General features: G+C 43.1%; 1 pseudogene; it reads right to left on the bottom strand.

Moving 5' to 3' along the window:
• Nucleotides 1–4,686: 4,686 nt before the first annotated feature.
• LOC134378884 (enoyl-CoA delta isomerase 2-like) lies at nucleotides 4,687–5,799 on the bottom strand (annotated as a pseudogene).

The raw sequence follows: 5,799 nt of genomic DNA, 5'->3' as shown, positions 1-5,799 counted from the left end.
CATTATGAATATTTAAATGTTTTTAATGTAGAGATAGTCTTCTAATTATTATTTGTCTTTTCAAAGCATCGATTTCATTTTTTTTCTACCCTCATTTTTAGAGCAAGTTTTGCTGAATCAACTTTTCTTCGAACAGTTTCCTGCCCCCTTTTCTCCAGCCATGAATGCAGAATATTTGTGGAGTTTAATCAGCATTGCTCATCATCCCAGCAAACTCATTATCCACATTCTGCAACCTGGCTCCTCATGCACACAAACACGAACACGCCTCATGCCTGTCCTTCCTCTGTGGCTTCTCGGCCCCAAGCCCACCTTCCCTTTGCTCTATGATGTTAGACCTGGGAATCCCACAAGCTGAAGCTCTTCTTTGCCAGTTGGCTTGGGGTTATATTCTTCCCTGAGAGGCACCAGGGGAGATTGGAAGGCAGGAGGAGGAACTGCTTTTTCTTGCTTGCCTGCTGTTCCAGCAATGGCCTCTCACCCCAGTAGTGGCAGCTGTTTCCAGCCTCTGTTGGCTTCTTTTTTCCTGACTTGATCTTGACCAATACAGTGCTTGTTACCAGGAGTGGTTTCAGGAAACAAACTATCAAAAATGAGATTCTCAGATTAGCTTGGAGATGCCCCTTGGCTTGAACACAGTGCTGAGATCCTTGCAAACTGGATAGCAATCCATGTCATGCCACAGAATCAAAATTAATTACATTATCACTTCTCGTGATTGGGATGTAATGCCTACTGAAGCAACTGTTAGGAGACCCATTAGCTGTGAACTTGACCAGTTTGCTGGTAACAATTAGTACAAGGGCTGTGGACCGCTGCATTAGTTTTCATTTGCTACGTAACAAAGGACCTCACACTTACAGCTTAAAACAACATGCATTTATCAGCTCACAGTTCTGTAGGGCTGTGAGCTGTATAAATGGGTGTTGTTTTAAGCTGCTAAGTGTGATCTACTTTGTTATGTACACATAGGGTATGGCTGGGTTCTGTGCTCAGAGTCTTACAAGGCTAAAATCAAGGTGTCCTAGAGGCCACCTAAGTCTCTTACCACATGGCCGCCTCCATCTTCAAAGCCAGCAATAGAGAATTTCCTTTGCTTTGAATCCCTCTCATGCTTCCAATCTCTGACTTCCTCTTTCTCTGACCCCTACACCCAGATTTAGAAGGCTGGTATGATTAGATCAGGCCCACCTGGATAAGCTCCCTTTTAATAAATTCAAAGTCAATTGATTAGTATCCTTAATTACATCTGCAAAATTTGTTTTGCCACAAAATGTAACATCATCACTATACTAATGCACCATCCTAGTCACAGGTTTCACCCACACTTAAGGGGTGAGATCTGTACACCGTGGGGGCTGTCTTAGAATTTTGCCCTCCGCAGATGAATTAACTATTTCTGACTGTGCTAGAGAACTGATGGGGGTGGGAGTGGGTGGGGGAAGGCTCACAATGCTGGACACTCAGCTCAGGCCAGAATCAGAGAACCAGCCTATGTCAACAGCAGCCCTAAAAATAAAATTCCTTATTTTTTATAGCTGCAAGGCAGCTCTCACTAAAAATAAGAACTTGACTGTGTGGGTTGCAGAATTACAAGGTCAGTTGACTCCACAGACTTGGCAAGTCTCTTGCGTAGAACATTGATTGGGAAGGATGGGACATCTGGTGAGCTTGCATAAAGCTGAGAACTTTGAATCCCCAGGTTCCTGTGTCTTTCTTGCCAGGAGAAGCAACACTTCCTCATATGTGTAAGGAGATTAGCTTTCCTTAGCTTGAAAACCTTGTAATAACTTCAACAGGCAGTTACCTTGCAAGAGGATGTCTGTTCTCCCCAATATCTGCTCCCTCACTCGTTAGTGCCTTTAGACCTCTAACTGCAATCAGAGCTCAGCATGTTTCCAGGAGAAAAGCACAAAGTAGGTCCCTGGAAGACCTACTTCAGCTTGTACTCAAAAAAAAACAACAAAAAAAAGTGAGTTTTGCTAATATATCTTGGCAGAAACCTGGAAAATATGTGTGAAAATGGATCCTAAAGATGATTAGAACAGACTTTAACATCGCCTTAGGTCAGTTTATTGATATGTAGTGCACTCAGTAGGGATTCTAGATTTAGTGTGTTAGCTAGAGCATCTGAAAGTGGCTTTAACAATTTGACTGGTGAGTCGGGTAAAACTTGGATTTGAAGCTAGTCTATACTCAATAAAATTAAGATGCCAAACCTTCCCAGTGTAATGCAGAGGAAAGAATTTAAAGGCAAAGGTGAAAAGGAATGTTGGAGTGGACAGGAATGTGAATCATGTGCCACCTCCCCACCGTTCCTCCCCAAAAACACACCCTGAGAGGGCCCAGGGGACATGGCCTTTACTATGTCGTTCAATATGAACCTTGAAGGGTCTCAGATGTTACCGCACTTATACGGTTCTGTACCTTATACATGTGATTACGGCAGAAAACATGTGGCACCCAAGTCAGGGACAACTTCCTTACTGATACAACTGGATCAACAGCTGGAGTAACACAGCAGCAGCCCCCCCACCCCCAACCCACTTGGTCCCGCAGGTGACGCAATGAGAGCTGATGGGATCTTTCTGTGTGGGTGACAGGTAATGCTGCACAAAGAATGGAGAACAATGGATTTTCTGTCTTTGTACACAGCTATACCTCTCCCCACCCAAAAGAAGAGGGAAAAACATTCTTTTACTCCTTCAAGACTGGACAGAAAGAAAGGGTCCCATGTTCTCACCCTATCCTTTTGGAAGGTAAATGTGTCTTTCCAGGAGCCAACTTTATCTATCCAGGTGAGTCTGGCTGTTGCAACGCAGAAATGGCTCCAGATTCCAGGTTTTATTCCTTTTGACATGCAAATTCCTAGGGAGGTAGTGCTTTGGTTTTCCTGGCACATGGGGGATTAGCCCAGGGACTTAATCTGGGCTGTCACGATACGGCTGTCTTAGGGAGATAAGATAAATTTTAGCATCTTTTTATATTAGAGGAGGTAACTGGACAAATGGCTACAGCTCTAATGCTCATGACATGTGAAGAGCAAAATATTTCTGAAGGAAGTGCAAAAACCATTTGGAACATTATATACATTTCTGTGTCTCAAGAGGCTAGGGCTTTTTGCAGGCGCACCAAGAAATCCAGAGATGTTTTATTTCCCACAATACGGCATTATTAAGAAATGCGAGTGGAAACATCAGCGTCCTAGAACAGAGTATGAGAAGATGAGAGGTGCTGTCCCCTGTAGAGAAACGGCAGTGGGGTACACTGCCTCTGAGATGGGCTTCCTGATTTCACTGGGATGCGGGATGTGAGAGCCAGCTCTAACACCAGAATCAAAGTGGGTACAGATATCAGGATAGGCAAAAGGCATGCCGAGTCAATCAGAATGTTTTGAGCCACAGCGATCTTTGGTGACAGCATATTCACAATGTCCCTAGGAATAAAGATAGCAGCCTACTTAAATATTATTTAATCTATATTACAAGAGAAACTCTAGGTCTGGTGACCAGAAAACTGACTTGAGTTGCCACCATGGAGTATTACAGACTCTTACCCTCTTTCTAGACCCACACCCTAAATGAAGAGGAGGCTGTCCCCTTGAGAAAGACACAGAAACACTGAAATAAGTAAATATTGTATTTATTTCTTCAAACGCTCCCAATAGATCTGTGAGCCTTTACTAGGTATGCTATATATGAAGAAAGAAATACCCAGCTTCATTTCCTGGATCTTTTGTAGATTACGACTGACTCTGACTTGCTGCTAATTCCAGGAGACTGAAAGTATCACCGTGGTCCACACGTCAAAGTGGAGGTTCATAGTAGAGAAATGGAGTTTTGACCAGTTTTTGACATCTCACAGTGGGCATTGTCTCCAAGAACCCAACTTCCGGTTATTACCCTAGTTCCTGAAATGTACAAGTCAGGGGTTGGTGAACTCTCTGAAAATGCTCAGATAGTAAATATTTTAGGCTTTATGGGCCATATGGTCTTCACGGAAGCCACTGAACTTTGTCATTGTAGAATGAAAGCAGCCATAGGTGACATGTAAATGGCTGAGCTCAGTTGTGTTCCAATAAAACTTTATTTACAAAAACAGGCAGTGGGTCATATTTGGACCACGAGCCATAGTTTGCCAACTCCTAGTGTAATTGGTCTAGTCATACTCAGCATCTGGAAGAACCTCTATTTTATCCCTGATTCATAGAAGGAGAGCTGTGTGGTAGGAACAGCCAAGGAAAAGACCCTGGAATTTCTTCTTCCTGCTAGAACAGTAAGTAAAAACAAAAAGTATTCTTGGCTCTGTTGTCAGAGGCCAGTTGACTGCATCTATGTGAGAGTAATGCCTCTAGCTCTGTTCTTCTCTCTCAAGATTGCTTTGGCTATTTGGAGTCTTTGTGGTTTCACATGAATTTTAGGAATTTTTTCTAATTCTGTAAAAATGCCATTGGGATTTTGATGGGGATAGCATTGAATGTGCAGATTGATGGGGTATTAAGGACATCTTTTTTGTTGTTGTTTGTTTTACAAAATGTTTTATTCATCAGGGCTGGAGTGAAATATCATAATTGATATGTTAGCACTGAAAAAGGCACAATGAAGTTTATTTAGTTCAAGTACTGGAAATCAGAAGCAATAGCACACCCCTTCCTTTGACATGCTTAACTTTGCTGGAGTGTCGTCATCACAGTTTTGCTTTTCTGGATAAGAAGTTCATGGCCATATTCATGCATTCATCTGAGAGCCAGCTTCCCTGGAGGACTCTGCATTCTTCAGCATTAACAGCAAGCAGCTTTTCTTTCTCCGTATTTCTGATTATCTCTTCTGAAACTCTCATGGCATTTGGGGGGAGCTTTGCATATTCTTTCAGCCTGCACCAAATTTCTTTCTAAAAACTGCTAACAGGAAAAATTTCAGCAGCGTGTCCTTGAGCATACTCCTCTCCTGCTGTTAACTTCTTTCAAAAAATAAGCATCTCAGTTGCCTTGGCTGAGCCCACTCTCTTTGGAGAAGTGTAAGAGGAGCATCCCTCTGGCCTCTGGCCTAGGTGACTAAATGGAGGATGAAATGTTTCTTTCAGAAATAGAGCAGTAGCTGCAGTGAAGAATTTAGGCTCTGGCATCAGACCGCTTGGTGACTTCAGGAAAGTTTCTCACCCTCTCTGTGCCACAGTTTTCCTCAACCTGTCAAATGCATACTCAGCATCAAGTAGCCCGAGAAGGGTGGCAGAAATTCCCACAGCTGGACCATTTACAGTGGCAATCAGAAGTTTGGGAAAATCTAAAAAACAGCCTACAAAATCCCTCAATAAAATGGCACTATTTTTAGCTTCCACCAGAGGGAATATCTGTAAAGTTAGACCATTCCCACTGCTGTAATAGTCACCATTTCCTGTTAAAACAGTTATAGCTGAGTCATCCCTGCTTGCAGCTTTAAGTGTGAGCATAATTTCTTGATACCTCAGAGTGTGGATGGCATTTTTTTTAACATGATCTTTGTGATGCCATCTTCAGAGGTCACCACCAAAGTTTCATATCCAGGTGGTTTTCTGTTGGCTTCAGGATCCACCTGGCTAGAGGACTCAGATGAAGGACTCACACTGGACACCAAGTCCACGTAGCTCTGCCTTTCAGTTTCCTTGCAGGCTGCCAAGTGCATTCCATACATCCCATTTGGCCTTATTGATCAAGTCAAGCACACTTGGTTTGGGCAAATTACGAGGTCCTTCAGTGGCCTCGGACACTAGTGCTGCACCAGTCTCCAAGCCACCTTTGCCATCACTGGCCAGTACAGACAT

Source organism: Cynocephalus volans, chromosome 5, assembly GCF_027409185.1.
Source record: "Cynocephalus volans isolate mCynVol1 chromosome 5, mCynVol1.pri, whole genome shotgun sequence".
NCBI classification, from domain to species: Eukaryota; Metazoa; Chordata; class Mammalia; order Dermoptera; family Cynocephalidae; genus Cynocephalus; species Cynocephalus volans.
Note: the sequence above shows the minus strand (reverse complement) of the source record. Positions and strands in the feature narration are given on the sequence as shown.